Here is a 23,059-nt window from a genome sequence, read left to right on the forward strand (position 1 = left end):
AACAGAAGACTCCTGAGGGACTTACTCTAGTTACCTGTAATAGAAACTCCCCTACTGATACAGCTTCTTCAGGAATGTCCTTCATATTTCCTCTCCTTTTCATCAATTCTTCATAAATTTTCATTTTCTTCTCCGGATTTTGCAGTTCTGCAAAATCACATTTCCTGTGTGTCATGATGTGATCTATTAGAAAAGAAATTATGACACCATTAGCTACTTAAAATGGAGCTGCTCTTAAGCTTAGAAAACCTTCCATTTGACTTCTGTTAAAATCATTGTCTGCACTTAACATGGGACATATCATAATCTAGCAATTAGTAATAGCAAATCACATTCTTATAAAGGCTGCTGCATGAATTAAAACAAAGACAAAATTTGGGCGTCCTGAGAAAACATTGGTGAGTTAGGAGTTGTAACTAGTTAGTTTAGTCAGTCTGGACTAAAGATTCTTGAATAACAGTTGCTGTTCTTTATGCTGCGCTGTCTTAGAAAGTTGGGGCTATCTGGTCAACCTTCTGACCATCTCTCTACTAAAGCTATTCTTTATTGAACTAGAAATAGTTTTAAACTGTTGCTAGATACCACTATAATCAGAGACAAGCACAGATAAATGGTTAGCTACAGGAGAAAAGAGAAACCTTCACCATAACGAGAAGCAAATCCCTCCAATGAGCTCATCATAGCTATTTCTGCTAGAACTAGTAACCTCAAATTTAATAATTTAATACATGTGAAGTAGAAGGAAGCTTAGCAATCTTTATAGGTCTTCCATATGACACTTTTTAGCCTCCTGAGCACTTTACAATAGGCAGTATCATTATCCCTGTTTTATAGGTGGACTACAAAGAGGCAAACACGAGCCTAAGATCATGCAACAGATCAGACAGAGAACAAGGACTAGAACCCAAGCTCCCTGAAAACCAATCCAGCATATTATTCTCCAAAACAAACCTATTTTGCACTGTGACGAGTCCCACTCCAACACCCTCTTCTCGAAAGCATTAGGAATTCTATCCATATTCCTGTGGGGGAGAAAAAAAAAAAGTGACTTGCCTTATAAAGCATTTTAGCTTTTTGCCATTTTAAATACTATTGCAGACTTCTTCTTAACTTCTAGTCAAAACTAAGCAGCATTAAGATATATTCGGAGTCAGGGTGTTGAACGACTGACAATGTCTTTTTTTGCTGTTGTAATGATGCATTTAAAGTAATTATTGAACGGTGGTTAAGTCAGGAGCAGGTCACCAGCTCTACACATGGCACTCTTCTCACCTTCTACTAAATTAACACCTCTCCTCCTAGACATATGGATTTCCTGTCACCAAAAACATTCTTCTTCCACTAGAGACAACAGACTATTGTGCCCACATTGTGCAACTTTGAGCTGATAACTAGAGTCCAATATATTATGCAGGTTGTGTTGCTCTAATAAATACAGAATTGACTCGTTTACTACCACCAATGTTGCCTCGATTATCACTGTTTCTCTCTAGGCCATTATTCATTGGTGAGAAGAAAGTTAAGACCTACTTGGTTCTCCATTAACCCAATGGTGTGAAACAAACTGGTTAATTTTTCAGCATGTGTTGTTTGTTATTTAATGAAAAAAGATTGTTTTATAGCTTATCATTAGCACCCTATTTACAAAGTGCAACTTTGTTTATTTTTCAACTTTAAACAACAAGTTATTGCCTCTTACCACTCCACGGAAATATTTTCCCTCACGAGCTTCCTTACCTGGCCAAAATATACACCTGGAGTCCAGAGAAGAGTGCTCTGGCACAGGCTTCAAGGCCTATCTGACTTTAAGTCAGAAGCGTTCTTGCCTTCTCTGCCATCAGTTGGAGTTGATATAAGCCTGGCTTCTAGGATCTCGTTCATTCAGAGTTTCCATATAGCTGCAGAGACGATAATCACATAAGTAACCCTGAATCTACCTGGATTTAGAAACTCCTCACATGTTCAAAAACAAAAAACAAAACAGTTGTTTTCTACAGCTTCATACGGCATCTAGCAAAGAATTCTCCAGAGGGACTGCAAGGCCTCCTTGGAGTAAGAACAGGCACAATGAACTCTTGTATTTCATTTGGGACAGGCAAAAGAGGGATGCTACCCGAGGGCAGCCGCAGCCTGAGGATGAGGCTGCCCATTTGGCTGGATGAAGGCCATATAGACCCATTGGCTATTGCCAGAGCAAGCTGGGAAAGAAGTACAGTGAATTAAAACTACAGCAAATGTAGGCCTGTAAAATCAGAAACTGAAAGGACAGAAACAGAAAGGGAAAACAAAAACGTATCCAGAGGAAGAAAACCCAAGTATAAAGCTGTAGTTTAAAAGATTAAACAGAAAATATGTAAAATTTAGGCCAAAACTGCTCCAGGCAGATGCTGTTCAGGAACTAGGTAGATAGCATAGCTCAGTTTATTAAGTACAAGAGCCTGATGTCTATGTATTTAGACTTGTAAACAGCCAGTCTGATTACTGAAGGTGCCAAGCCTGCTTCAGTGAATCTGCTACAGATTTTGGACTGCTGCTTCTGGAAACTTAGCCCAGCACAGTGTCCATAGCTGTATATAGCCTTCATTGTCTGATAAAACTATCCGTAATAAGTTGTTACCATTAAAAAAAAAGACACTCTTCACAGTGCTGCCAAAACTATGACTTGTTCCTAGTCATCTGACACCATCTTAAAAAAAAAAAAAAATATATTGTTATCCAGAGTGCCCCCTTGTGAAGTGATCCTACCCTATCTACCAAAAAACATGTCGCTTTACTCCTAGAGTGGCAAACAGTCTAATTGAGGAGCTTCTTGGGCTAATGGTTAAACTTTGAGCTTGCCTTATCTGCTAGCATTGTTTTTATTAAAACAACCATTAGAAAAATCATGTCAGAAATTGGCTATTAAGCTTCAAACAATCAGGTATTGAGAGACAAATTCTGAACCCTGATACCACAGCCAAGTGGGCAAGGTTCATCAGTAATGGCAAGCACAGGGAGGTAAAATAGCTTTCTTATTGCCACAGAGCACAACACAGGCACATCCAAGCAGAAATCAGGGTTGTTGTTCCTCTCATTCAACTCCAGCTGTCTATTCTATCTACCTCTGAACTGGTCATGCTCAAATCCCTTTATAGCTAGTTGGGAGAGATAAGCTGTATTTTTCTAGATATCTTCCTCAAGAGGAGATAAATCACACTTGAAAGTGCTGGTGTCTCTTCACTGGCTCAGCAGGGGAACCACACAACCAGCTCAAGTGCATCCATCAGAACTGGGTGAAGTAACCCTCCTGTGCAGTCTCCTCATGTTCTGTGTTTTGCTTTCAGTATTAGAATACATTGACTTGAATTCACAGGGTTGCCCAATGACATTTTTTAATTAAGGGATAATTTGGCCACCTTCTATGTTGATGGCTTACAACAAAATGTGCCGGAGTTTTACTATATGCAAAAATGGATCCACAAGTCTAATCCTGCCACTTCCAATTCCTTCTGGACTCCTCTGGAATGACTGAAGTGATTCAGTTCCATGCAGTTCACTTCTCTGCCATGCACCACCTGGAAGACATGGGACATGGAAGGTACCACCCACGTTTTCAGATTTCTTCCCCAAGCCGAAACAATTATGATTCTTTTCTTCTTCTGTTCCTCCTTCAGGATTTACTGATCAGAGTTTAACCCTATCTCGTATTCGGACAATTCTCCTAACTGCGGCTACCCTCTAGTTGCTTATTGATCTGTTCCGAAAGGACAGAGACAGACCATACTGGAAGTCACATAAAAAACAGTGCCTTTCACTGAGTCAAAAAGTATTTTATCTCTGCAGTTCTAAATAAAATAAAATAAAATAAAATAAAATAAAATAAAATAAAATAAAATAAAATAAAATAAAATAAAATAAAATAAAATAAAATAAAATAAAATANTAAAATAAAATAAAATAAAATAAAATAAAATAAAATAAAATAAAATAAAATAAAATAAAATAAAATAAAATAAAATAAAATAAAATAAAATAAAAATATCTGATCCTATTTTTGTATGTGGCAGCTGGAAGTACAATACTTAATAAAGCCAAGCACAATTTGAAAGGAAGATAGAAACTAAAAATAAAAAATTCAACCAAAACACCACCTACTTTTCTTTCAGATCTAGGAGTCCCTTGAGTGCATCCTCTTACATTGCTCTAAAATGCAGCAAGAAAATGTTCTTGTAGCATTTCAAAGAAAAGCCAAACACACGGAGATTACTGTTTCTCAAGATATTTTGGGTGGATGAGGCACAGCAGTGGCTGGGAGATTCTCAGACAGCAACAGAAGGATTTTTTGAAGTATTGACATACAGTAGTGTCCACAGGATGCCACTGACTTTGCTCGCTAGCTCCCTTGGAAAACTAAGCCCGGCCTTGCTGGTTTTCTGCACAGGATTGTGTAGTAACTGAGAACTCGTTCTTGCAGCCCTCAAAAGCAGGAGCAAAGGGAACTGTAGTAAACACCGAATACAAAGTTTCTATGTGCAGACAATTGTCTATGTATAACAGGTTGTATCCAGAAATCTTCCATGAAAGACATTTTTTTGCCTCTCTTTAGCCTATCCTAAAACTTGTCATTGGCATAAAAGTGTCATTTTTGTTAAGGCCTGCTTCCTAGCATGTACAACACGTGCAGGCTGCTGTTAAACTACATCTCCTAGATAGCGTTCCCAAAATGTAATGACTGAATAATAAACAGCCAACTAACAATGAACTGATAGACAAAAATTGGATCATGGCTGTTGAATAAACAGCCAACTAACAATGAACTGATAGACAATTGACAGGAAAGAAGCAGCAAAACGAGGATTTGATGTTAAATGTCAAGAATAAAGAATGAAGGCAAGGAAGGGATTAGATGGTATTTCCAGTTTACATGAAGCCTGCTCTGACTGTCTGGATTTAAACTCTGGGCGCCACATCCCTCCTCAGAAGAAACAGCATCGAAGACAATCCAGGGGACTGTGTGAGGCTTCATAAATCATTATGGCTCTGATCTGGCATAAATCTGCCAGAGCAGATTTATGTTGACATAAATCTGTCAACAGAGCCAAGAGGAAGGCCTCAGTCGTCACTGCGTTGCAGAAAACATGACTGCATTCAGCAAAAACACGCCTGACCTTCGCTCTGCAACAGGTTCCTCCTTTTCACCACCAGCCATACAGCCAGGGCATGAGCCAGAACAGCTTAAACACATACTGAGGATCTGCAGTAGAAAGCAGGGTACACCCTTAGATCATAGGATGGCCACATAAGATGCCAGTACTGATAGAGCAGGTGCAGTTTATTTTATGAAAAACAGTCTCCCCTCCAGTCTCGTAGGGCAAGCATGTGCAAGTGCTGTTCCTCCTGCACTCATCCTGGCCACAAGATCTATTTTTTTTCTTGATCTCCAGGTCTTGGGTACCTAGCTCACCGAGACCTTTAAAATGAGCAGACCTCCTCCAGTAGAGCTAGCTGAAATGATTTAGGAAGTCATGGACTCAGCTGTTTGCTTCAGTTTCTGTTACCACCACACTGCTGCAAAACACCTGTAAGAAAATTCCTAAACCATTTTATCACCAAATGTGATTTAAAGGTATCCGGCTGGCTCTGCCCTGAACAGGCTGGGTGCTCCCATGGGATTTGTTTGGCAGGAGTATCTGCAAGCAGATGTACAGCCAGCTGAGGGGCAGTAAGGAATCAGGAGAAGTGGGTTCATATGCTGTTCAGTCACATCTGCACCTCTAAGTATCCTGCTCTGCCCTTCTGATGGAGGTGAAATAGGAGCTTTCTCTCTAGATAGTTGAAAGACAGAGCTCCTGTCTGAAAGAGTATTGAATACCTGAGCTTTTATGCTGTCGCTTTTATTACGTGCTAGGACAGCCACAACTTTATCTAGCTATCTCAATGATATTAATCCAAAAGAAATGATACAGCAAACTGCTGCTTTAAATACAAAATTGGACAGATACAGTTGCGGGTCCACACTGAACTGATATTTTTCAGAAGAGAATCACACTTGGAACAAACAAAACCACTTTGCAATACTTGTAGTAAATCACTTTTTTTCCCCCTGTTACTGCATATTTGTCTTCCATCTCTATTTCTTTCTCTATTCCTTCTCCTCTTCTAAGCTGAAATAACCATATAAGTTGCAACCAAAATATTTTGGGCTCCAGGAATTACATTGCTTCCTTTTACTTTGGACCCTCAATTGGTTGGACTAGGATGACCCTCTTTTCCCATTAGATATTATGCTCATTCTGCCAATAATATACTAGAAATCAGATTTTTCATCTAACCTGAGGGCTCCAGCTCTTTTATTCTTTTCTTTGCCCAACTGCAAACGCCGCAATAATATGTTTTGAATAAAGAAATAAAAGGGTTCCTGTAACTATATTTTGGGTTTGTGTATGCTACTGAAAGAGGTCAGCTCTGTTAATGGCATGCGAGAAGAATGTATACAAATGTGCTCAGTGCTGGGCAATTGCTAGCCTTTTATGCGCAGGGAAATCAGCAGAGGCTAGTATATATGTTTTATTAATTCTTTCTCTGTCTTGGTCTTTTCAGGCCTGTTGTGTGCAATTATTTTAGGATATTAGGTAGCACGGGTTCTGAGGCTTGAGACCAGATAAAAAAAGTTGATTAGTTACCACAGAAAGGCAGTGATGTCTTTAAAGAGTAAGAGCCTGCCTACAGGCACACTGCTGTTCTGCAGGTGCACTATGAAGCACTTTGCCAGCATCTCCCGGACCAGACGGGTGAGCTGCAGCAGACTGTGCCACTCAACAGAAAATTCACACCTGATCCCCCACTCTAAGCCAAGATTAGTTTGTCCAAAGAGCATTAAGAACAAAGAGGAAGATCATATTCAACATCTCTAGGACATGGTGTAAAAAGAGACACAAAACTTCAGTTGCCTTATAGTGTGCCTTTTTAGTGGCCTCTAAAAAGCCCTGCAGCTTCTCCCATGCTTTTTGGCAAAGCTAGAATGCATTGCTCTAGGAATGACAGTTTTCTGGCCCGCTTTTCATCTCACAAGCCTAAGAGGGGAATGATGACAAATTCTACAGGTTTTCTATAGGAAGGCAGAGGGGCACATTTGTTCCTACATATGTTTGGCAGCACTTCTCAGAATATAAGGTGACCAAAACATGACCTACAATAACAAGTACGGCAGAAAAAGCCAGAAAACAGGGTAATCATCTCTGAAAATAATAACTACCACATTTGCAGGGCAGTCTTCATATTTCAGGTGTTAAGTGATTCAAAATAATAAGCACAATGACCAGCTGCTCTGTAAGGTTCATGTACCTGAAAGGTACTTGAATCTGATACGTGGAACTTCTACAAGAAGAATCACATTATGTTTAGCCAGTTTCCCCACTTCCAATAAAAAAGAAATCATAGGCAAAGTGCTAGAGGTATTTTTATCCTTTACATGTTAACTAGAATCACTGTACAGGGAAGAACAGCTGTTCATGAGCCTTGTTCTAGGGCATGAAAGACCTCAAAGGCTTGTTCCCTCATTCACAGAGACAATATATCAGTATCTGTAAGGAACTTATACCATCAGAGGAGTCATTTTCAAGGATGAGCTAAATGAAACCTCCCTAAAATGAAAAACACAATCTGATTTCTAATTATGATAGGAACACTAATTGTGTCTTAAATTTACAGTCACAGCTGCACTCCTATTTGAAGAAACTTTTCCAAGGCTAAGACGGCTTCTTGGTCAAGTGGATATGACAACTGCATAGAAGCAAAGCTGAAGGTTCTGCAATATCTAGACTTACAAAAATGTAAAGGACCACATTTGCTTCCATATATAGACATATATAGTAGGAATACGTGAAGGCAAGACTTAAAAAAATCTGTTGTATGTAGTTGTTTCTGAAATGTGTCAACAGCAGACTCACATCCAGAGGGAGGCCAGTCCCTTACACAGAAGACATAGTCAGCTGCTCCTGTTTCCGCTATGCCCCTGCAAGGCTGGAATCAACTTGGCAAGCATTCCCCCGCTTCCCTGCAGACTTTACCCAACAAAGATCTCAGTGGGATGATGTCTTCAGAAGACTCTGGCCAGAAAAGGCCTTCAATAACATGCAAAAATTAGCTCCAGAGAAGACGGACCACGAGCAAGTTATCAAAAAGACTCTTGATTGTATGGATACTGAACAAGCACAAGTCTATTTCCCACAGAAATGTTAAGACCTCTCCACAGAGGAAGCATTCACTTTCACTGTCCCCAAAGGGTCTGCACGAGGGCACATTTGAAAAGTTGTTCAGTCCCTCCCCAAAACCATTGCTTACCCCTCTCTCATCCCTTCCCCTCAATATGTCCAGGACCAAGACCACTACTAGGAGTTTCAGGGACTTCTGGTTATTCCACGTTTGTGGCAGTAGGACTCAACTTGAGACAGGGCCACACTAATTTACACTATGGCTGAATGGGGTTTCTAAATGATATAAAATCTTGGTATACTGGGACACATGCTCATCTATGTCAAATTCTATTGCCAAGTGGGAGGAAAGAGACCCAGAATGATTCCATATGGAGCCTGGCTTCACCAATTCTGCTGAAAATAGAACTTGACCAAGTATATCTGCCCTCATTTTACTAATAGCCATTTTTCCTAATGTGTGTCATGCTCAAACCTCTCATCAGGATAGAACTCTGTATAAGTTAGCATGAAATAAGAGCTTTTCTGTTCAGGTTAGCAGCACTCGTGATGGATGGGGCTAAGCTGAGGTTTTGTGGAATATTAGGCAAGGCAAACATTGCTATGGACTCTCCATGACCAAGTAATTCAAAACTGATTAAAACAATTAACTTTGAGAAGGTAGGGGCAATTGTGTTTAAAGTGGGTTGAGGTTCAATGTTTTGCTGACTGCTGTTGAAATTGGTAACAGACTTTGCATATTATATCACCATTTTTTTTTTTTTTTTGGTTGTATTTCACATGCAGTGTTTTTCTGCTTTTGACTTTGAGGTGTGAGGGGGAAGGCTCTAATCATATGGCCTTGTGCAGATGCTCCATTTGCATTTCTATTAATCCAGGCCCTCCTGGAGACGTTTGAGCATAGGCACAGCATGCTCTGCGTTTGAACTTGTGAGAACCCATACCACTGCTTAATAACTTAATACATATGTATAGCCTCCTTCAGACAGCCCACTAGGAGGCAGAAGCAGGGGGAGGTGCTATTAGTGTATAGGCTGCAGGGCTCTATGTAAATGCATTTTGACAAGAAGGAGCACCTTGCCGAATAAAGAAGCCAGCTCCTTCGTGTTGGGCTGGTGCTGATTTAGGTCAGGAAACTTGTTTTACAAGAATCTGTAAAAATGAGAGCTCACATGGATCTGCTGGAAAAAGGTTTAAGGTGTCTGGCAACTTTGCTTGGAGCACTTGAATGTAATATTGATATATTCCATATAAATTTTCTTATAAAAACTGAAAATAAGTCTGGGTCTTTGTTCCCCTTTTCTTGCACCACCCATAAACACCTCCTCAGAAGAATACCCCGTTCTGTCCTTGCAAAGTGCCACAGAAACCATCACAAAGCATTTCCTCCCCTTGTTCCAAATGCTGAATGGCTGCTAACTGCTCACAGTAGTAACCTGTAGATAGAACTGGGCTGAGATCTATTTAAATATAATTTATATAAATATATATATATAAAATACATAAATATCAATACACACATCTATCCACACCTTTGACTGAAAAAGTAAGTCAAAAAGGAAAACTTTCTAGAGAAGCCTTGCTTTGCTCCTCCCCACCCCACCCAAAAAAAAAAAAAAGGTAATATTTCAGTAAGAATGAACATTAAGAATTCACTGTTCATTCAGATAAAAAAAAAAAACCCACAAAATTTTGTTTTGCAAAATCTCTGGCAACAGAATTTCTGCTTCCCAGTCAGCTCCTATAGATACTAAGAGACTAGTATGAAATACTCTGCAAGTAGAACACCACTTTATTCTTTTACTCTTTTTTTTCTCCACATAGGAAAATAAAATAAAAAGAATAAAAGCTCCACACCTACTACTCTCTTCACCCCCAACACCCTTCTGAAGTCCCAGCTAAAGTTTCCTCTGGCCCAGCTCTCTATGAAAACGAAAAAACGGTTCACACTAAGTTCCAAGACGATGCTCAACTCTCCTGTAATGAAACAAACTCTGTATGGGGGAAGCGGTAACCTCCAGGGTTGACATCAGACTGCAGACAAAACAGCCAAACGGAGCAGTAAGTAACGCGGGCTCCAGCCTTTAAAGAGCCAGCTGCGGACAGATGGGAAAATGACATGCTGGAAGTGACACTGAGAAAGAAAGAGAGGCCAGGTCTGAAAGTCAATCTTAGTCCATCGGGTAAAGAGAACAGATTCATGTGGGGATAATTGGTGATGAGACACTTGAAATTAGGTGCATGATAGGTCCACCACTGCCCAGCCACATTCATTTTTGCTACGGTCAATGAGCATGGGAGGGGAGGGGGGAAGCTAAGAATATTTCTCAAACCTTTGCATTTCCCTGTCACATTTCCATGATTGTGTGTCTCCCTCCCAGACATGCAGCCGTGCTCAGGCTGTCACCCTGTAACTTGGGCCCAGACGTGCGGCTGAAGGGAGGGCTTGGGACAAGGGCCCTGCTTTCATCCCCTAAGTCTTGATAATAGATGAATAAACTGCCCCCTAGATCACTGTCCCCAGGGCTGGGACTGCTTCTGATGGATGGTGGGGAGCATCCCTGGCTCCTGTCTGGCATAGGGAGCAAGTGGAAAGGGCAGCCCCACCTGCCCTCACCTGGACTAGTGGCAGGTTAACATACCCACCACCTGCAGAGCAGGACGGAGGGCAGCTCCCCAACACTACCTTGCTTTTATGCAATTAAACATTTTGATTTAACATTTCATGCAATTAAACATTTTGACTCCCCTCAAATTATGTTTTTCCTCTAAAAGAAGAGGGAATGGGAGCAGGCACGCATGAGAAAGGAAGCAAACCAAACGGGCAGCCAGGGCAAACCGCCATTTTATTTGGACAAGCAGTGGGCCCCTGCCCTTGGGGCACCACAAAACGGCCACCAGCGCCTCAGGCCCAGTGCAGCACTGGGGCTGGCCAGTGGGCTCCTCCCCCGCTGGCCGGCCAGCAGCCCAGGCCGGCCTGACATCTAACCCTGATTACCTTTCCTCAGTGGGAAGGAAGGAGCTACACAAACAGGGGAACCTTCTCGGACAGAGGAGCAGGCAAGGAGGGACCAAGCAGAGGGTGCCCCTTGCTGCTTATCCACCCAGAGCCAGACAGGATCACCCAGATCCAAAACTAGCGAATAAGTGCCTGGCCTCCCTTCCCCAAATGGCGATCAGGTGCAGGGAGTCAGTCATCAAGCCACCAGGGTCTTATTCCATGAAAAAAAAAACAGCAGGAACAGCCTCTCCAGACTCCCACAAGCAGTGGCAGCTGCCTCAGAGAGCTGCGGGACACTGGCGCCCAGGCCAGCATCACCCACTGCTTCTCTTTTCGCTTAGGAGCTTCCACCAGTAACACGAACCCCTGCTTATTAATTTACATTAAGTTCATTTAACACCAATGAAAAGGGCCAGAAGTGTCTAATGAGCAAAATGGAACGAGTACCAGCTCCTGCTAATCATGTTCAGTTTATGCATTCTCGTTTCATCCCTACAAAGTATTATTGTAGGATAAATGCTTTGCTCTTATCTTACAAGAGAAAGAAAGAAATTCTCCAGATACGTTACTAGTGAGTAACAAAGGAATGAGCAAGCCTAATAACCTCCAATCTGGTTTTCCACCACATGTAATGATAGATGCTGTGAATTCTGTGGACAAAGTACAAGAAGAAGCACCCACAAGTACTGAAAATTTAATTAAAAGTCAGAAAGCCATTGCAATGAAGACTCAGCAGAAAGCCATTTATTTTTAAAATCTAATATATTCTTCATGACTAAAGGCTAAAGCACACGCTGACTTACACATTTAGCTGTAACTGATTTAAGCTACTTGATGATTTTTTTTGCGCACAGGGTGGCGCTCAATTTGCAATGGAGTAAATTGGCAGAATTTAATTTGGTGGATTTTTTTAACTCTGCAAAAAGAATCCTCATTAAAACCTCACGATAGGCTGTATACTTTTTTTCATCATTAACTAGCCTAACTGCAGGTAAAAGAGATACAATTATGGATTTATATAAATCCTATTGTCAATTTACAGCTCAAAGACTGGCGAGTTACCTCATTTTAAATAGGTTATTTTTTCCTCTTAACCTTTCTTTGTTTTAATGAGGATTCAGTTTGTCATTGTCGGGGTGCCTGTTTGCAGGAAAGTTTCTCATCATGTGAAGAAGGTGCAAGGAATAAGGATGGAAGATCCATGCCTGAATTTCAAGCTCAATCACCAGTTGTGACCTGGATATTCAGCTTTTAAATATTCAGTGTCCAGTGAGGACAGACACATCTCAACTGTCTTTCCCCTATTCTCAGCCCCACAGCTGCTGTATTTCCTTTGCTTTGAGGCTCTTCATTCTCTTATCTCTGTTCTTTCCTTCCTTGCTCTGCCATGCCTGCTCCCACCTACCCCCAAGGTACCACCTGATCCCTTGCTCTGCTCCTGTCCCTCTCCATAGGAGGAGCACAGTTCCCGCTATGGCCAACACAGCGTTCTTGGGTGACATGAGTTGTTACGCCTGCCTCTACAGCATCTCACAGCAGCTTAGCATCTGCCCGTCTAAATGGTTTTCCATTAACCTCAAAGATTAATTAACCCTTGAATTTTAATTCTTAGTCTGCAGGTAGGCTGACATGTTACAAAATAAAGGTACCACATCGTACAACATGTCATTTCATGATAACCAGCAATGAGATTACTCCTCTTGTCTGGCTGCAACACTGCCTCTCCTCTCCTCTGACAAGCTTCTCCTGAGGAAGCTTGGGGACTGAAAGGAGGACACAGAGAAGGAAGCATGTGGGTAGCTGTCAGCTGCAGGACTGTTATCCATCCTCTTAATTTGAGTACTTTCAGATACTTGCTTAAAAATTCATTCCTCATCTTCATTTTATAGACTATCCCCTCAACCTACGAGGGGAGATACAGAACAACATATGAGAATGGATACAGAAGGGGTTGTTTCCATAAGCAGACTGAAGAAAGAAATGAGAAACACAAAGAAAAGGGATTTCTGAGGGACTGGATTTTAACCTTCCTCGGGGTAAAGGAATAAGCTACTACTCCAAACAGTAGGATGTTGAAAGCTGGCATTTTTTTTCTGCTTTGAACTTTTTTTTTTTTTTAAACCAGATGTAACAATTAAATGATAAAGTTGTCTTTGGCTCATTAGATGGTGAGTTAATTATATGCCAAAACTAACCTTTGTTAAGCTCTTAACAGAACCTCTTTTATCCAAGTAGCTATGGCCTGTGTTAAAATTCTTAATGATCGGGGATAAAAATCAATAATTTGTATGACTTCCATGTATGAACTGGGAATTAAATGTATCTTTAAAATGTACTGTAATGATAACCTCAAGCTGAAATTGAAATAAAGATATTCCTCAGAGATTTCAAGGACAACATTTTCTCCGGTGCAAGGGCCGTGTAAGCCACTAAAGAATGTTGCCACTGGGGACAGCACTCCTGCCCGCAGCACAAAGATAAATCAAGCAGAGACTAAGACCAAGATTTTGCTTTTTCAAATATTTTTGTGATGCAGCCCTGTATTTTGCATTTATGATCTGCCTAAACACAACAATGTTCAGTCAGGACTGACTGTTCTCTTTTAAAAAAAGCTGGAGGAGTGGATTCATTTTAAGCTCTTATAATATATATATATCCCAATCAATGATCAAGAGAAACAAATCATTTTCCTCATGCAGCGGACTGATAGATGATGTGCTCTGCTTTTCCCCATAGAATCAATTGCTGGCAGATACAGCAAGAACTCTGCAACCATTCTGTAGTAGAGTTTGCATTAAGACTTTCACAGTTAAAGGAATAAAAGCCCTATTGTGCCACACTTGTTAATTGTGAAGTGTTCAACTGAGATGCCGTAACAGTTCAGAAGACAACTGAATATCTCTTAATTACTTTTGTATGACTTCCATGTATGAACTGTGAATGACATGTATGATTAAACTATAATAATCTTCTCTAGATGGAATGTCAATAACCAATATTTTAATGCTTTTTCTTCAGGTTCCTTTCTCAATCACCCAGAACAGTCAAATTTCATATATCTTCTGGTAACACCAAGTTCATTTTCTTCCCCTAGTGCTAAATAGCAGCTAAATAGCAGACAAGCATGGCTCCCCTATAATGCTAATGTGCAGTTAATCACAGCAAATTTTGGGGTACACTGTACCTTGAGTAGTCTGTTCTAAAACCCAGTATAGAGCTTATTTTGTTACTCTCACCATCCGCATGTTGCCTGTTATTGTTGCGTTTTTTAACTGTTTATTGTTATTAATTTATAATAAATGTAGTGGCTGTTCATGACTAGTTTTTACTCTGATAATAAGTTTACTCAAATTATTTTTGAGGGGATGAAAGACAAACATAAAGATAAGATTCCACTTTCACAATTAAGAATAAAACACATTGCTATAAAAAGTTTCAAGTATATTCCAAGTAAAGGCATAACGTAATGTATAAGCAAGTTCCACTATATTTGGAAAATGAAATACGTGTTTAACAGCATGGCCCTATTTAAGGTTTTTACAGTGCAGCAGATCTATATAGAGCATATCAGTCTAAGGCCTCCCAGACATGCCAGGGTGTTGGAGAACAGTCTAAATGGAGTGACCTCTGACGACAGACCTCGTACTCGAAGGTGTTTCCTTGGGTGCTGTAGCTGGGGAAAGTCAGTTTGAACAGATAGGGTAAGGCAGGCTGGAAGATGGGAATTATCAGTCAAGATTGCTCTGCCATCAGGCAGAGTTCATTGCATGATAGCAGGCTGAAGGTTGTACTGTTCCCCGGAGCCAGTTTAATAAATAAGAAGGTTATGGGTATGTGGCTGTTCAAGCATGAAGAAATTTTTGTTGATATATTTTCAGAAACTAATTTTTTTTTTTCTTTAACAACCTGCAGGGCTGCTCTTCGGCAAGATTACCAGTCAACTCTGATAGCCTAGGTTACAATAAGCTGAATCACACTCCAGTCCTTTGGAAATCTCTTCTGCTTACCAGTTTGCTCTAATTGTGCAGAAGAAAGTGCAATACAGGCAAAGTAAAACTGAGTCTTTTCAGCTAAGGATAAGAGAGCAGAACAAGTTATCAGAGAAAGGTTACACCTCTTTAAAGATGCAAATTGATAATGGAGCTGTATATCAAAACAACAAGAGTACTGTTCATTTTTAAAAAGGTGCAAATTGCTAATCTTACTTCAGGCTTTTTTTAATACCTTATTAAGGGTTTCTATCAGTAAAATTTTGCACAACATTAAATGCTGAAAAATAGGAAATATGGTACACCAAGGATACATAGCATCCTTAATTTCACTTCTGAAATTCAGTGATCTTGCCCAACAGCTCTGAACACACAAAAGAGTCAAAACCAGAAATTAACCTTCCTGCACCTACAGGATAAATAAAGGGATGTGTTTTGCCTCTCAAATGCACACAGCCAGGGAGCACAACAACACAGAGGGGCTTGCAGAGCAGGAGTGCTGCATTCGCCCTGCTGAGAGCCAGCCCAAGCGCAGGGTTAGCCCGGCAGAGGCAGGCTGCAGAGGCAGGGCTTTGCAACACGCTCATATGCAAGCTCCGTTTTCCTTTAAACTGTGCAAGTGTGTGGTGAGGATACAGGAACACGTGAGAGCCTTAGGTTCCCTGTGAAATTAAAGTTCTCAAAGAGAGACTAGTTTCTGTTAAAATACCTCTCGTCTTGGTTAATTTGGTTTAATTTCATATGTACTAATGTACTAATTAGAAATATATCTGCCCACAAGTGGTAAGCTGGGGCAGACGAGAGGAAAAAAAAAAAAAGAAAAAAGCCTCCCACAGACTCCCCTTCCGCAATGATTTTCCATTTTTCCAGGGATGCCAGCTTTCTTGCTGTGCTGAGCAGCCTCCCTTCTTCCTCCACTTTGAAAAAACAGGTCCTGCAATTGGCCATTGACATCATGAGCTCCTTTAGGAAGTTTCAGCCCCTCAAAAACCCTATCATGCCCAGTTTGAATCTTGCCTTACCACCTCCCCCCCTTATAGTTACAACCCACTCTCAAGCCCACGTGCAGCTCGTTTCTCACCTGCCTGACAAGACGCAGCAGTAGGAATTAGCATGCATTCACATCCTCCCCTCTCTTCACATCTCAGGGCAGTGGTGTTTCTCTCTCCATCAGACAGCCCAGGACCTGACCCAAAGCTTCCCAGTGCCCAGATGAGGAATATAAACATAAACTTAACTACGCCTCTTTCAGGTACCATTAAATCATCTTCCCTTTTGTGTGGCACAAAACCCAACATGTGGCAAACCCAGTTCTGCACCCTATTTCTGCACTGAGGCCGCAAGGGAGGACACCCAAACCTCAGAGGAGCTGCATGCAGGCACAGTGAACTGGTCCATTCCCTCTTCCACCTTGAGCTGAGGCCTCCAGTCAACCTGCTCAGCTAGACTTCAAAACTGGCCCCAGTCAGTCCTCTCCCTGTACCTTTGAACAGTCTCTTTGCTAGGCGGTATAACATCATCCTACAAATTAACCTTATAACAGGATCAGTTGCAAAGAAACTTAAATTTAACCCTTGACCCTATGCAGTTGATTCCACAGGGACAGGAGCAGCTCTTGGTTTCATGAAGCGAAAACCTCATCTTTCATGGGCAAAAAAAAATTTCATGACAGAAATTTGCAATGATGCACTGGGCAAATATATATATACATATATATATATATATATATATATGTTGGTTTCACTGGGTTATAAAACTGGTGGAGAGGCAAAATTTTCCAGCTTTGTGTATAGATGAGATGTCAAGACAATTTGAAATACTTCTTATAGGTAAGAGCAAAAAAGGACAAATAAATAACAAACAACATATGTGGAATGTAAAGAAACATTGTAATTTGCCTTGTTTTCTCACAGAACAGAAATACATAAACATGAACATGCCAGGGATAAGACGTGACACTAAGCTACTGCAGTGATATGTGCTTTAGGTATGTAGGTAGTTAGAATGGATGGATCCAGAATAAATGCATTACAGTTTATTTATTGCTCTTGTCTGAGGCCACATTTTATTTCCTGCTGTCTTTAGCAGACTTTTTTTTTTTTTTTTTGTGGAACACCACCAATGCGTGCCCAAAGTTCAAGGAAAATTCTGAATGTTACGAATACATAAGCCAGACCTAATGGAAGAAAGACCAAGTTACCACCTGGAAGTTGCCTCATTATTTTCCTCTCTATTCTCAAAAATACAAAACGATTCTCGTTCCAGCAGACTGAGGAAGGCACATCACCCCCTGATCCTTAACTCACTTTCCAACTCTTTTGGCTTCCAGAGACGGAATGAACTTGAGTAGGACTGTCGTTCTGTTTGCTGTACCCTGCAGGGAATTGCCTTTCTGTATGTTTGCAGCTGTCCCTTGACCTGACTCTTAGATGTCACACGAACTGTTTAACAGCAGTTCTGATCATTTTGTTCCACGTTACTGACTTGCTTTCCCTTTCTTGGGTCCCAGTTTCCCTCCATCCCCCCTCTTTCAGGTTTTGTTTCTTTCTTTGCCATGAGTTAAGAGAACCAGCTGCATCCCTTTTTACTTGAAGGCTTAATTTTCTATCTGAATATTTTAAGCACAGATTTTACTGTTCTGTTTTTGTACTCTCTCAAAGAGAGCGTGCCATTTTCTGCATTTGAAAAGCCCATGGACAAGCAGATCTGTGCATTTGTACTTGCCTGTGAGACGTGATAAAAGCTGTGTATAGCAAAACTAGTATCACCAGCCACCACCATGAAACTCCATCCTGAAAATCCAGTGCAGCTCATCCTAACTAATTTGAGACCTTACGGAGATACGTGCGATACACCTAGCAGCTATAACCCACACGTGGGCTTTTGACTATATATCACTGGATCTTCTTCTGTATCATGAGAAGGAGTAAAATAATAAAAAAAAAAATAAAAAATAATAAAAAAGGTAGATCATTTAAAGGTAGCTAAAGACCATTGGAAGCTTCTGGCATTGCATCACTATCACCACACTTTATATTGAGTTGTTTTGCATTTCCTCATACTGCTTGCCCAGGCTAATGGAAGCCTTTGCTCCATCTGTCAAGAATAATCCTAATATTTGAGGGCTCCAGGCAAAGGATTGAACACGGCCTGGTGCTCCCTGTGGCTGTTTATTTGATGCTGATTTCACAGCCATTGAATGAGCCCTTGACCTCATCATTTGCATCTCCTCTTTGGCAGAATGTCAGGTTATAAAATTGGCCTTGAGAAATGCCAGACTTTGCCAGTTCCTCTTTAACAGAAGATCCAGTTGTTTTGTCAGCAGTTATTCAGCCCTTGGTATTCCCAGATCATTTGCATTAATCTTAGAGCAGAACTAGAAACCACTGTCCCATACTACCTTTCACTTGTGCTAATTCTCTCAAAATTGCCAGGGTAAGATTCTACCTTAGATGCAGATTTTTAAAAAGAATTCCATTAATTCTCAAAATGTGGATTTTGCACCAGAGAGGATACAACATGCCTAATTTGCCTACTAGCAGGGCACGATAGCAATACTGATAGGTGGAATCTGTAAAATCAGGCAAGGAAAGGAGCAGTGACTTGTTTTAGCCCATAAACATGGTGCAAAAATACAGGTACTTTTAGGCACATCTTCAATGGAGAGAAAAACAGTGGAAAATTACTTGTACTTGATACTTTCATGTATGTTAGCTGTCTGTCCACATACCCAAGTCTTCTCCATACGAAATGTCTAACATACCAGCCACAGATCTACAGTCCTAATCAATCCAATTTCAAGGCAATTCTAAATATTTAACCCTTAATAACACCCCATAAATCAGCATGAATTTCCTCTCCTAGTTGCCGAATTCCTGACAAGCAGCAGTATGTTTGAAGCACCTGCTGATGAGCTGGTATTGCAGAACTAATGCCATCAAGGTGAATTCTCCCTCACAGTTAATGTGTTTGCTCAATATGCTCTCCATTTCTCTTCCATTTAGTTTCTAACAAGTCACAAACTATTTCTTTGGCACACACACATACACATATATATTTATATATTTCTTAACTAGTGTAAGGGGAGGAAACTTTACAGCTTCTCTTGAACTCTGTTCAAGAGTTGAAAGTCTTTAATTATTGGTAAGCTTCCTTCATTTATTTGCTATGCTGATAACTCATCTTCATGATACACCAAAACTCATAAATCCATGAATGGATAATGACAGAGCCCCAGTTCTGGAGAGTGGCCAGGCAGAGGCAAGGGTGAGCCCCAACCCAAATACTGTCCGTGATGTGTGCATGGTGACTCCTACTTCCCCTGAGCAATGTAAAAATATCAACACAGCAAGAACAAGCGCCACAGGCAACTCTGCTCCAGACACACACCTCATCTTGATGGCCAGACTCCAGTATAAGAGTGGCCAATACCAGTACACTTCCCACACAGCCCCCACACAGAATGGTGACCAAGAGGGAAGAGTCAGAGGAGACATTCTCTACATGCACACTGAGCTTTCAGATATTGCAATTGAGAGGAGGCCACCAAACACCTAGATATTTGAGGTCTCTCCTCCATCACTCTGATCTGCTGAGAAAAAACATGCATTGGTTTAGAATACGCAGTTCTCGGCTTACAAGCTGACAGTGAGGTCAGGACCATAGGGACACGTGCAGAGGCATGTCAAGGTCGCTGTTGCTCTATAGTGAAATCAATAGAGTGACTCAAAAAATGTATTAAGCAAAATATAGAATATGACAGGAAGTTTAGAAGAATACAGTAGAGCACCCACTGCTGTGCCTTAGATCTGAAGGACAGCAATGCGAGTGGAAGAGTGCTCTTCAGAGAGAAATCTCCATCTGTGCTACAAGCACAATTTCCCTCTCACTGACTGGAAGGCCAAGAATTAGCTAGAGCATCTCCAGGGCGCCTCTTCATCATTTTGAAATCAAAAGTAAGAATACACTTGGACAACTTGAAGACAAGGGAAAATACAGGAGGCAAAAGGACACGGAAAGCTTCCCGAGTCAGCTCGGGCAGCCAAAGCCACGTTACAGCTTGCCAAAGCGACGCATCTCCCAAATAGATTCACGTGTGCAAGCGTCTTCTCATTTATGTTACTTTGTCAAAACAGCTTTCGCTGAGGAGTCTCTTCCAGCCCTGCAGCCCCTTCAGACATATTTGCCAGAGACAATAGGAAAGGGAAACGTGGAGGAGTTAGCCCTGTAGCTGCACATCATTACGCAGATGTGAAGAAAAGACAAGTACAGGATGGTTTTATAAGAAAACTGAAGTGAAAAAGGTAAATGTGTTGTGACCTTGGATCATATGCCACGACTTTCTGAAGTAATCTTTCCTGAATTATTCTTTCCAGTTTCTTGAACTGTGTTTTGCTGAAGTTGTACATGGCTCCCTGCTCCTCCTTCCCTGAGCAGGTCGCTGGATGCAGCCCTTCCTCCCAAACCTGGCATGTTCCCATTGCAGTGGAGCACACGTGCACACCTCTGTACCAAGGCCTCATGTTCCCAGTCATCTCCAAGAGCAGGGGCAAAACCAAAGCAAGATGTTGCCTCCTGGTAACAGGAGGCTTCCTCCTGCCTCACTCCAAGCACAAAGCCGCTTACTAGGATTTCAAAATTAGCCTGATGATTTGGTGTAAATCATCAACTGCCTCTTGCAATACAAGAAAACAATCAATTCCTGTCCATCTAACAGGAAGAAATTGCAATACCAGAAGAAGATCTCAAATTTTATTGGCTTCTCCTGCCTTTCGTTTTACAGAAGGAAAGCCAGCTGATGTATCACAATCTACCTCTGAAGTTGCTGTTAATTCTGTACTTTACCTTAAATGTTCCAAGCAGAAAATCAGAGGAGCTCTCTGCTAGAGCAATGGCCAGCATAGCGCTAGCACAGAGTACCATAATAATTTAATAACTGTAAAATAATGGTTTTCTATAAGTACATGCAGGCTTTATAAAGCATCAGGAAAGACTGCAGTCTTGACAGCCCATTGGAGGTAAATGGCTGCTAAGCACCTGAGTGCATTTTATTCCAGTTAGGGAGTTAGATAGCCATGGAAAGATACTAAGCAACATATCCCCCCATAAAATAGTTTAAATATGGTCTGCAAAGGACATACGTGCTTCAGTCCTAGTTGACATTCAAGCTAAAACTTCCCCCAAAGGTATTCCCATTCGGATCTGCCTTCCTTTTCTTTTGTAGTAGATCTAATTCCTCTTCATTGTACAGAAGGAAAAGGAAATCATACTTTTCTCCAGGTGAAGACTCCTAGCTACATGCTAATGATCGTTTTAACTCTGGCATATTTACCCCAGTCTCAGTTCGAGAGGAAGGTAATCTTTCTGGATACAATACTGCCACAGACCCATCTGTGATATTTCTGCAGCTGGCACTGCTCCCACCTTGGTCACAGGAGGCCCTCGGAGTACTCCAAGTGCGTTTGGATTTGTTGCAGGTCTTTGTTGCTAGGGAATGTGCTCTGGGAAGCAGGGAGAGCAGCCTGCGAGCTCAGAGCTGCCAGTGGGCGCCCGGCTGGGCCTGGGACCACGGGAGCCGCCATGTCAGGGCATCGGCCCTCGGAGCCACCTCATTTCGGCAGCAGACAGGGCCTCAGAGGTTCAGGGTTTTAAAACAGTCATTTCCTGTCGTTTTAAAACATAAATCGGAGGTAGCAGATAGCAGGTAGTATTCTACTTAAACTGGGGATCTGCTCTAAAAACAGGAATCATAAACCCACACAGTACAGACCCATGTTTATTGGGTCTCAGTGGCTTACATATAAAATAAAATCTGTTTATAATCTATTAAAAACATCTTTTTGTAGCCACTGCAAACTCAGCTGAGGTGCTGCAAAGCAGGTTGAGCTCTTCCTGGCTTGTGCATCAGCACTAGTAATAAAAGTTAACAGGCCACTTGCAGGCTTCCCTCTGCCTGTGCATTACTTAAGCCAGCTCCAGAAATGAAGGAAGGGTAATCAAGTACAAGCACTAGGTTTGCTTATTTCCTATTCAAACTAACAATACCCTAGTCAGAATAAAACCTTGATTACTCTCTTAGAGTTATATTGACTCTGTAGCAGAAATAAATAGTATTAAGACCTTAACTCTGCCATTAAAATAAGCAAATAGCACTGGAATATAGGAAACAGGTCTCAGAGCAAGTAAGTGCTGCTTTGATCTACTGCTTTTAAGAATACAACACATGTTAAATTCAAGTCCTAAGTGGAAGAGGGTCAGCAAGCAGAATTTCCACAATAAAAGCTCTGTGGTTGCAGGTGTTCAGTCACACACATCATCTCCTCCCCTGAAGATGAATACTAGGATTTGCGATCAACTTGACACAAAGGATTGCACTGCTCACAGCAGGATTTATTTACATGATATCATCTGAGAAGGATGTTCTCTCTTCCCCTTGCTTTCTCTCTTCTTGTCTAAAACATAGTCAGCAACATAGTAGTCATCAGGTTACCTTTGCATCCCCTTTACAGTAACATACTTTGGTTTCAGGACAGATGAGGGTATTATCCCACTTCTACACAGTACTGGTCAACTAAAACATTTAGCTGCCTGCCTCTCTCCTAATTTCAGCAGATTCAAGCTCAAGGCCCTGCATCCTAAATCTTCACATCTAAACATCCTTGTTCCCTATGTAGCAAGTCCAGGCTGAGGAAATGCCTTTCACTACTTTTTCACCTGAGAGTTCACCATGGGTCTGTGAAAGTATTTGCAAAAGTCTTGGTATCAGCATTTCACAGTAAATATATATTTATAAATAAATAAAATAAATATCCAAGAAGTTGTTTATCTTACCTTTAAAGCATCTGGAAGAGGCCAAGAGCTTATTTTCAAGCAGAGGC

The 23,059-nt window shown here is 41.1% G+C and overlaps 1 long non-coding RNA gene across 1 annotated transcript in view; it reads right to left on the minus strand.

The window, feature by feature from the left end:
* Window positions 1–958: 958 nt before the first annotated feature.
* The window catches only part of LOC112946252, a 22,274-nt gene continuing 173 nt past the window's right edge, over window positions 959–23,059 (minus strand). Inside the window, exons 1-3 of the long non-coding RNA XR_003249192.1 lie at window positions 23,013–23,059; window positions 1,738–1,898; window positions 959–1,022 (exon numbers count right to left, since the gene is read on the minus strand). The exon at window positions 23,013–23,059 is cut by the window's right edge and continues 173 nt beyond it. This is a non-coding gene — a long non-coding RNA (uncharacterized LOC112946252). The remainder of the gene's footprint in view (window positions 1,023–1,737; window positions 1,899–23,012) is intronic.

This window comes from Nothoprocta perdicaria, unplaced genomic scaffold (genome assembly GCF_003342845.1).
Source record: "Nothoprocta perdicaria isolate Ctin4 unplaced genomic scaffold, notPer1 scaffold_20, whole genome shotgun sequence".
Taxonomy (NCBI): domain Eukaryota; kingdom Metazoa; phylum Chordata; class Aves; order Tinamiformes; family Tinamidae; genus Nothoprocta; species Nothoprocta perdicaria.